The 10,869-nt window shown below is 45.6% G+C and overlaps 1 protein-coding gene across 2 annotated transcripts in view; it reads right to left on the bottom strand.

Annotated features, from left to right (window-relative positions):
* Positions 1–10,869, bottom strand: part of CEP97 (centrosomal protein 97) — a 67,696-nt gene that overhangs the window by 56,181 nt on the left and 646 nt on the right. The window contains exon 1 of one of the 2 annotated variants that reach the window (XM_054479822.2): positions 10,470–10,867. The exons of the other annotated variant lie outside the window; for it this stretch is intronic. The gene's annotated coding sequence lies outside the window, so the exon portion shown is untranslated. Of the gene's footprint in view, positions 1–10,469; positions 10,868–10,869 lie in introns of those variants that run through there. 2 annotated transcript variants of the gene reach the window in all.

Below are 10,869 nucleotides of genomic sequence, written 5' to 3'. Positions count from 1 at the left end.
GGCAATCGGGGAGACAGGGTCTGGCTCTATCACCTAGGCTGGAGTGCTGTGGCGTGATTAAGGCTCACTGCAACTTCTGCCTCCTGGGCTCAAGTGATCCTCCCAAATCAGGCTCCTAAGTAGCTAGGACTACAGGGAGCACATCATCACACCCAGCTAATTTTTTTTTTTTTTTTTTTTTTTTTTTGAGACGGAGTCTCGCTCTGTTGCCCAGGCTGGAGTGCAGTGGCGCGATCTCAGCTCTGCAAGCTCGGCCTCCCGGGTTCACGCCATTCTCCTGCCTCAGCCTCCAGAGTAGTTGGGACTACAGGCACACACCACCACGCCCGGCTAATTTTTTGTATTTTTAGTAGAGATGGGGGTTTCACCGTGTTAGCCAGGATGGTCTTGATCTCCTGACCTCGTGATCTGCCTGCCTTGGCCTCCCAAAGTGCTGGGATTACAGGCATGAGCCACCGCGCCCAGCCCACACTCAGCTAATTTTAGTATCCCTCTATTGATCCATCAGTCTGTTATGGGTTGTTTTTTTTTTTTTGACACAGGGTCTGGCTCTGTCGCCCAGGCTAGAGTGCAGTGGCACGATCTTGCAATCTTGACTCACTGCAACCTCCTCTTCTGGGCTCAAGCCATCCTCCCACCTCAGCCTCCCAAGTAGCTGGGACTATAGGTATGCATCACCACACCTGGCTAATTTTTGTATTTTTTGTAGAGATAAGGTTTCATCATGTTTCTCAGGCTGGTCTCCAACTCCTGGACTCAAGCCATCCGCCCACCTCAGCCTCCCAAACTGCTGAGATTAGAAGTGTGAGGCACCGCACCGGGCCCACAATGTTTTTTAGTGGACAAGTACATCTCTCCCTAAATACTTCCACATGTATTTCATTAACTGGTGTTCAATATTTATTTAGTTTCCTTTCTGCTGAAGTAAAATTTACATACACTGAAATTTTCAAATCTTAAATTAGCATCCCCTGAGTTTGACAAACTGTATTATTAAACCAAAACTCATCAAGATATAGAAAACTGGCTGGGCGCAGTGGCTCACACCTGTAATCCCAGCACTTTGAGAGGCCGAGGCTGGTGGATCACGTGAGGCTAGGAGTTTGAGACCAGCCTGGCCAACATGGTGAAACCCAGTCTCTACTAAAAATACAAAAATTAACCGGGCATGGTGGTGGGCGCCTGTTATCCCAGCAACTTGGGAGGCTGAGGTGGGAGAATCGCTTGAAACTGGGAGGCAGAGGTTGCAGTGAGTCGAGACTGCGCCACTGCACTCCAGCTCGGGCAACAAGAGCGAAACTCCTTCTCAAAAAAAAAAAGGATATAGAAAATTATTATTCACATGGAAAGTTCCCTCCTACCCCTTTCTGGTTAGTCCTTCCCCTCCCATATAAAGGCAACCAGTGTTCTGATTTTTTCCCCCACCATACGTTATTTTGCATGATGTAGAACTTGATATATATGAAATCATATGGTATGTACTTTTAATGTAAGTCTTTCAATTAATATAATGTCTGAGACTCATCCATGTTGTGTAAATCAACAGTTCATTCTACTTTATTGTTAAGAAGTAGTACATTGATATGTATTATAGTTTGCCTATATATTCACCTATTGATGGGCACCTAAGCTGTTCCCTGTATTTGTCTATTATGAATACAGCTGCTATAAGCATTCCTGTATAAAGTATGGGGATTTTTTTCCTGCAAAGTATTTTTTTAATTACAAAGTAATACAATTGGTGCTTACTTTATTTTTCAGGACTGAATTGTGGGACGTAAATTAATCCCAAGATACATAATAATTGTTTGAAACTTTTTATCATGGAAAAGTAATTTAAAAGTATATAATAATATAGAGACTATTTTGATGAACCCTTGTACCTAATATCCAGCTTCAACCATTACCAACTTATGGCCACCATCTTTCTTTTCTTTTTTTTTTTTTTTTTTTTTTTTTTTGAGACAGAGTTTCACTCTTGTTGCCCAGGCTGGAGTGCAATGGTGCGATCTCAGCTCACTGCAACCTCTGCCCACCGGTTCAAGCAATTCTCCTGCCTTAGCCTCCCAAGTAGCTGGGATTACAGGCGTGTGCCACCATGCCCAGCTAATTTTTGTATTTTTAGCAGAGACAAGGTTTCACCCTGTTGGCCAGGCTGGTCTCAAACTCCTAACCTCAAGTGATCTGCCCGCCTTGGCCTCCCAAAGTGCTAGGATTACAGGCGTGAGCCACCATGCCTAGCCCTTTATTTACTTATTTTTAGAGACAAGGTCTCATTCTGTTGTCTAGGCTAGAGTGTTTGATCATAGCTCCAGTGCAGCCTGCAGTTCTTGGGCTCAAGCAATCCTCCCACCTCAGCCTCCCAAATGCCTAGGACTACATGAGTGTACCACCATGCCCAACTAATTTTTAAAATTTTTTGTAGAGATGGGTCTCACCATGTTGCCCAGGCTGGTCTTGAACTCCTGGCTTCAAGCAGTTCTCCCACCTCAGCCTCCCAAAGCACTGGGATTACAGGAATGAGCTGCCCTACCCATGAATCATTTTTCATAAATGACTTACACACAGCATTAGTCAGGGTACTCCAGAGGGACAGAACCAATAGGAGATAGATAGATAGATAGATAGATAGATAGATAGATAGATAGATAGACAGATAGATAGATAGATAGATAGATAGATTTTATTAGGGGGAATTGGCTTACACAATCACAAAGGTGAAGAAGTCTCACTAACAGGGTGTCCACAAACTGGACAACCAGAAAAGCTGGTGGCTTCATTCCAGTCCAAAAGCCTTAGAACTAGGAAAGACAAAAGTGTAGTCCCCAATCTGTGGCTGAAGGCCTGAGAATCCCCGAGAGGCTGCTGGTGCAAGTTCCAGAGTCCAAAACCCAAAGAACCTGGAGTATGATGTGCAAGGGCAGAAGAAAGATGGCCTCCCACTAGAGAAGGGAGCAAGGGAAATAAAGCAGTATGAGCTGAGTATCCCCCTTCTTCTGCCCGCTTTGTCCTAGTTGGGCCAGCTGATTGGATGGTGCCTGCCCACCTTCAGGGTGAGTCTTTCCCTCTCAGTCCACTGACTCACAAGTCAATCTCCTCTGGAAACACCCTCACAGACACACCTAGAAACAATGATTCAGCATCTAGGCATCTGTCAATCCAATCAATTTGATATCTAATATTAATTATCATACCCACTAACTCCACCTTCAGATTATTTTAAGGCAAATCTCAGATATGTTATTTCTTTTTTTTTTTTTTAAGACGGAATTTCTCTTGTTGCCCAGGCTGGAGTACAATGGCGTGATCACGGCTCACTGCAACCTCCACCTCCTGGGTTCAAGCAATTCTCCTGCCCTAGCCTCCCAAGTAGCTGGGATTACAGGTATGCACACACCTGGCTGATTTTGTATTTTTTTCGTAGAGATGGGGATTCACCATGTTGGTCAGGCTGGTCTCGAACTCCTGACCTGAAGTGATCCAGCCACCTCAGCCTCCCAAAGTGCTGACATTACAAGCGTGAGCCATCATGCCCGACTCAGACATGTTATTTCATCTGTAAATATATTTAGTATGTGCCTTGAAAAAAATAACTAAAAAATAACCACAGTACAATCATAAAACCTAAAAAATTAATAGTAAATCTTAATAACAAAAATCCAATAAGTACTCTAATTACCCCAGGTCTGTCCAGCTTATTTAAGCAGGGCTTAAATGAAATCCATACATTGTAACTGGTTAACAAAGTCACTAAAAAAATTTTTTTTTTTTTTTCTGAGACAGGATCTTGCTCTGTCACCCAGGCTGGAGTGCAGTGGTACAATCACGTCTCACTGCAGCCTCAAACTCCTGAGCTCAGGCGATCCTCCCACCTCAGCCTCCCAAGTAGCTGAGACTACAGGCATGCACGACCATGCCCAACTAATTTTTTTTTTAGATTTTGTAGAAACAGAGTCTCTCTAGGTTGACCAGTCTGGTCTCAAATTCCTGGCCTCAAGCTATCCTCTGGCCTTGTCCTCCCAAAGTGCTGGGATTACAGGCATGAACTGCCACACCCTGCCCAAATTTCTTGTAATCTAAAGGCAGAGCCAGCTTCAAGTTGTGTGACCAGTGCAGTTGCATAGGGCACTGTACTAAGGAGGGTCCCATACTTGGGGTTTAATTTTCTGCTGTTGCTGTCTTGAAAGTCTAATTCTATCTTTACTTTTGTGTTTTATCAGTGAAGTAGTACAAGAGAATAATAGAGCATGTGCCTAGGGCTTGGCGTCTCAGCTAATGTGCAGTCCCGCTTTCTGCTGCTTCCCCAGCTGCCTCCACAGGCTGAGTCTGCAGTTCCCTGACAATGGCCTATCTTTCCCCTCCCCTCCAATACTACTGCTGCCCTGCTCCTTACCCCAAGCTGGCAGCACCATCATACATTCTGCAAGTGACTTGATGCCCACCCCAGATCCAAGTACAAAACACATCCAAGGGGGGTTACCTGTCCTCTGTGGGTATGGCCAGGAGGACAGTGGAATGAAATGGTTTGTTAGACTTTCCTGCCCCCAGCCAAGGCACTGCATGTTGGTTCAGTGGCTGGCTGGAGGTGGGACTCAACAGCTGGTGGGCCATGTATGTGCGTCAAATCACCTGTGGCCCCTGGATACTAGTGAGTGCTGCACTGGCTGAGTAAATGTCCTCACCTGACAAAACATGATGTTAAATAACAAATGAAAAAATACTATGAAAAGTGGAGAGACAGATTGCAGAATAAAGGAAAGTGCCTTATATTTTAGTATCTTTAATAGCACCTTTTTCTTTCTTTTTTTTTTTTTTTTTTTTGAGACAGAGTCTCGCTCTGTCACCGAGGAGGCTGGAGTGCAGTGGCGTGATCTCAGCTCACTGCAACCTCCATCTCCTGGGTTCAAGTAATTCTTCTGCCTCATCCTCCTGAGTAGCTGGGACTACAGGCGCCTGCTACCACACCCAGCTAATTTTTGTATTTTTAGTAGAGATGGGGTTTCACCATATTGGTCAGGCTGTCTCAAACTCCTGACCTCATGACCTGCCTGCCTCAGCCTCCCAAAGTGCTGGGATTACAGGCATGAGCCACCGCGCCTGGCCTTCTAGATCTTTGAAAAAGGGACCTCACGCTTTCATTTTACACTGAGCCCTGCAAATTATTTATGTAGCTAGTCCTGTCTACAGGTGCGGTCTTTTGTTGTTTTTTTGAGACAGAGTTTAACTCTGTCCCCCAGGCTGGAGTGCAGTGGCGCAATCTCGGCTCACTGAAACCTCCCCCTTCCAGGTTCAAGCGATTCTCCTGCCTCAGCCTCCCAAGTAGCTGGGATACAGGCACCTGCCACCACACCTGGATAATTTTCTATTTTTAGTAGAGATGGGGTTTCACCATGTTGGCCAGGCTGCTCTCAAACTCCTGACCTCATGTGATCCCCCCACCAAGGCTCCCAAAGTGCTGGGATTACAGGCGTGAGCCACTGTACCCACCCCTTGTCTATATGTTTTAATATCTATCTCTCCTTTCAATTCACATGTTGTTGGAAAAATTTAGTTATTCTGTTTCTCACACACTAGAGTTTGCCAACTGCATCCCTCTGGGGTCATTTCACATGTTCCTCTGTCCCCTGTATTTCCTACAGGGAAAGTTAATGTAGTAGTTAGATATAAAGGCTTGATTAGATTTAGATTTTTTTTATTATTATTTTTTTTGAGATGGAGTCTCACTCTTGTCACCCAGCCTGGAGTTCAGTGGCCAATCTCGGCTCACTGCAACCTCCGCCTCCTGGGTTCAAGCGATTCTCCTGCGTCAGCTTCCCAAGTAGCTGAGATTACAGGCACCCGCCACCACGCCTGGCTAATTTTTTTGTATTTTTAGTAGAGATGGGGTTTCACCATGTTGGCCAGGCTTGTCTTAAACTCCTGACCTCAGGTGATCCACCCACCTCGGCCTCCCAAAGTGCTGGGATTACAGGCATGAGCCACTGCGCCCAGCCTCCCTTTTAAAGCACTTTCTGAAGTCAAGCCTGATTCAGGATTGCAAGCCTGCAGAGAACTATGGTGGTAAAGCCTAAAAAGACAGAATCCTTCCCACACCTGAGAAGGCAGTATTTTTAGAAGGAAACACCAGAATCACACTTAAGTCACTGCAAAGGCATTCATGTTTATACATTTCTGACACTGTCTTACTTGAACTTTATGTGGCTTTTAGCACTGTCAAAATGCTTCCATAAACTTCTATGAGGTTACTGTTAACGGATCTCTATCTTCTTTGACCTCATCTGCTCAGCCTCCTTCAATTGATTATTTTCCTCCATTCACCTATCCTTTAAATATTAGCATTTCCTGATCCTTTTTCTTTTTTCTTTTTTTGAGATGGAGTCTCACTGTCACCCAGTCTGGAGTGCAGTTGTGTGACCTCACCTCACTGCAACCTCCAACTCCCTGGTTTAAGTCATTCTTCTGCTACAGTCTCCTGAGTAGCTGGGATTATAGGCACCTGCCACTACACCCAGCTATCCTGATTCTTTTTGTGATGACTCACTCTAGGCACCATTTCTAGGGGTGGTAGACACAGAAACATACTATCCAGATCCCCCTTCACACAAGGGCTTGCTGCCTCACAGTTGGCAGCTGGGCAGCAGCATCCTCCAGCTATCAGTAGGGCCTGGCTCAGCTGCTGAGTACCTCCTCACTTGAGGTCATGACCTCTCTGGGGCAGCCCCCATGTGGTGACTGAGTAAGGTAGAAGTATAAAGAGGCTTCACCATTTAGCCCAACACAGAACACTCCAACAAACAATAATTGCTCCATAGCTCCTGGCAGGGTTGACTGAGGTTTATTGATTGACTGCAGTGGCGCGATCATAGCTCACTTCAGCCTCAAACTCCTGTGCTCAAGCAATCCTCCCGCCTCGGCCTCCCAAAGTGCTGGCATTACGGGCATAAGCCACCGCACATGGCCTGACTGAGCTTTAGTTGGGCCTATAACGTATGCAACTTCTTCCTCTGCCTAACACTGCTTTCTCCCCCTTCCTTTCACAAGACTTGATCTGTAGCAAATATCTTGAACCCCAAAGTCAGTCTCAGTAACTGTTTCCAGAGAAGCCAGCTTGTGACAGTAGGTGATGTTATCCCACATATTCTGTCACCATAAGTTCATTACTACTAAAATATATCCTTGGCTGGGCATGGTGGCTCACGCTTGTAATCCCAGCACTTTGGAAGGCTGAGGTGGGCTGCTCGCTTGAGTTTAGTTCAAGACCTGCCTAGGCAACATGGTGAAACCCCATCTCCACTAAAAATACAAAAAATTAGCTGGCCATGGTGGCAAACACCTATAGTCCCAGCTATTCATGGGGCTGAGGTGGGATGATCACTTGAGCCCAGGAGGTAGAGACTGCAGTGAACCCTGATCATCCACTGCACTTCAGCCTGGGAGACAAGGTGAGACCCTATCTCAAAAAAAAATTAAAACATAAAATAAATCATATTACAAACACTCTTCTGAACATGTTTAACTCTCCACTACACAGTTGTACCTTAATATCCCTATCAGCATCTTGAACCCAGCCTTTTCAAAATTAACCCTTTCAGGCTGAGCGCAGCGGTTCATGCCTATAATCCCGGCACTTTGGGAGGCCGAGGCGGGTGGATCACCTGAGGTCAGGAGTTCGAGACCAGCCTGACCAACATGGAGAAATCCCATCTCTACTAAAAATACAAAATTAGCTGGGTGTGGTGGCACATGCCTGTAATCCCAGCTACTCGGGAGGCTAAGGCAGCAGAATCACTTGAACCCAGGAGGCCAAAGTTGTGGTGAGCCAAGATCATGCCATTGTACTCCAGCCTAGGCAACAAGTCTCAAAAAAAAAAAAAAAAAAAAAAAATTAATTAACCCTTTCCCTGACAAACCTACTCCCTTCCTCTTACCTATCCACTCTTGACAAATGATACCACCATTCACCAAGTCCTCATTGTTAATTTTTCCTTACCTCCTATATTACCTATTTCTATATTAACAAATTACTCCCCAAAACATAGTTTAAAACGACACACATTTATGATCTAACAGTTTCTATGGGTTAGGAATTCAAGAGTGGTTTAGATGAGTGGAAATTGGAAGAGCAAGGAACACGTTCTGCCTTAGATCCTTGATCCAGAGAGCACACAGATACCTTGATTTCAGCCTAGTGATACTGATTTTGAACTTACTGCCTCCAGAACTGTGAGAAAATATGTATCTGTGTTGTTACCAAGTCCATAGTAATTTGTTACAGCAACTACAGGAAACTAATATAGCAGGGAAATATGTACAAATGGGTGACAAAACTGTGAAGGGAAGCAACACACTGTTCTCAGAGGGACAGAGGCTGAAAAGGGCACCAAGTTTGGTTCAGTATTGCTCCATAAATGAATAAAAAGAGAATAGAGTGTAGCTGAACCTTTTGCCTATGATAAAAGAGAAAGCATGGATAAAGTCAGCAATAATTTATGGATGGTGTCAGAAGCTCTACTTTATGACACTGTATAATATAAATTCATTTAGAGGTCTCTCTCTGCAAAATTTCTCCCTATTCTAAGAGCATTTTAGCACAATTTGTTTGTTATGGGAGTGTGTTACAAGGAACCCTGACATACCAACTCAAGAAGGCCCTCCAGTAAAGAGTGAAATACAGCCAAAGTCCCTAAGGTCCAGTTTCCTGCATTTCTTCCACAGAACCAGTCAGGCCAAACATAATTTTAAAGAACAATAAAACAAAATCTTTCTAAAATATTGGGAAGGCACTATAAATTCTAAGGTTCTGTGGAACAAAAAGGACTGCATTCCTTCAGGTGGATCTTGGTTCCACCGGCTACCTAAACTCAGCTGTGCCTTGGATCTTGTAGAAGCCAGGACTATTTCTGAAAGATGTTTTGTTTTGGTTTTTTGTTGTTGTTGTTTGTTTGTTTGTTTTCACACGGAGTCTCGCTCTGTCGCCCAGGCTGGAGTGCAGTGGTGCGATCTCAGCTCACTGCAACCTCCGCTTCCTGGGTTCAAGCGATTCTCCTGCCTCAGCCTCCCGAGTAGGTGGGACTACAGGCGCGCGCCACCACACCCGTCTAATTTTTGTATTTTTAGTAGAGGCGGGGTTTCATCGTGTTACCCAGGCTGGTCTCAAACTCCTGACCTCGTGATCCGCCCGCCTCGGCATCCCACAGTGCTGGGATTACAGACGTGAGCCACTGCACCCGGCCTCCTTTTTTTTTTTTTTTTTTTTTTTTTTTTTTTTTTTTTTTTTTTTTTTTTTGATATGGAGTTTTGCTCTTCTTGCCCAGGCTGGAGTGCAGTGGCGCGATCTTGGCTAAATGCAACCTCTGCCTCCCGGGTTCAAGCGATTCTCCTCCCTCAGCCTCCCGAGGAGCTGGGATTACAGGCGCACGCCACCACGCCCAGCTAATTTTTGTATTTTTAGTAGAGAAGGGGTTTCACAATTTTGGCCAGGCTGGGCTGGAACTCCTGACGTCAGGTGATCCGCCCACCTCGGCCTCCCAAAGTGCCGGGATTACAGGCATAAGCCGCCACGACTGGCCACCTAACATCATTATTAAGACTGGTTCCAGGCCGGGCGCGGTGGCTCATGCCTGTAATCCTAGCACTTTGGGAGACCGAGTGGATCACCTGAGGTCAAGAGTTTGGGACCAGCCTGGACAACATGGTGAAACCCCATCTCTACTAAAAATACAAAAATTAGCGGAGCGTGGTGGCAGGCGCCTGTAATCCCAGCTACTCGGGAGGCTGAGGCAGGAGAATCGTTTGAGCAGAGGGCGGAGGTTGCAGTGAGCCGAGACCGCGCCACTTCACTCCAGCCTGAGTGAAAGAGCGAAACTCCGTCTCAAGAAAAAAAAAAAAAAAAGACTGGCTCCAACACAATTGTACAGTTTTCATAACATTAGTCAGCCAACTTGTTAGACATTCCAAATATCTTCAACCAGCTACCTTACAAAACCTTTTCAGGGTGAGTTGCATATATAGAAAGCAGAACTCAATCATTACATTTGTTTTCTAGTCATATACTGCAGCCTCCCATAGAATTCAAGAATTGCCTCTGGCCACTCCTCGTCATACGATGAAATATGTAGCATCATAGAAGGGCTCAACAGATTGAGCCCTCGGCCTCCCAGCGGGGCTCCACTGACCCCCTCAACTTCACTAGGCAGCAACTCCGAATTGTAGTTCTTAGGCGGGTACTTAATAGGAATTTGGAAACTGAATGAGCTCATGTTTAAAAAGCCTTTGGCATAATTCCCGGCACAGAGAAACGCTCAAAGAATGTTAATTATAATTAATGCAAAGCGCCAACGCGCACTGTTCGATTCGCGCAGCCTGAGAAACGGTTCGGTTGTCATTACTTTCTTATAAATGGTGAAACTATTAATTTGTTTGGTTGAGGAAATGGGCCAACAGGGAAGGCAAAATGTGACTTGTTTTACCTGCAGGGCATTCGTCTTTCGGTCTCTTTATGAGAAGAGAGGACACCTTTCTCTTCAGTTCACATTCCTTGCAGCCGGAAGATGGCTCTAGAATACTTGGCAGTAAGAGATGCCAGAATGGGCCGGGCGCAGTGGCTCACGCCTGTAATCCCAACACTTTGGGAGGCCGAAGAGGGCGGATCACCTGAGGTCAGGAGTTCCAGACCAGCCTGACCAACATGGAGAAACCCCGTCTGTACGAAAAATACAAAATTAGCCGGACGTGGTGGCACATGCCTGTAATCCCAGCTACTAGGGAGGCTGAGGCAGGAGAATCGCTTGAACCTGGGAGGCGGAGGTTAACGGTGAGCCGAGATCGCGCCATTGCACTCCAGCCTGGGCAACAAGAGCGAAACTCCGT

Source organism: Pongo pygmaeus, chromosome 2 (assembly GCF_028885625.2).
Source record: "Pongo pygmaeus isolate AG05252 chromosome 2, NHGRI_mPonPyg2-v2.0_pri, whole genome shotgun sequence".
In the NCBI taxonomy this organism is placed as follows: domain Eukaryota; kingdom Metazoa; phylum Chordata; class Mammalia; order Primates; family Hominidae; genus Pongo; species Pongo pygmaeus.
This window is presented reverse-complemented; position numbering and strand designations above follow the sequence as displayed.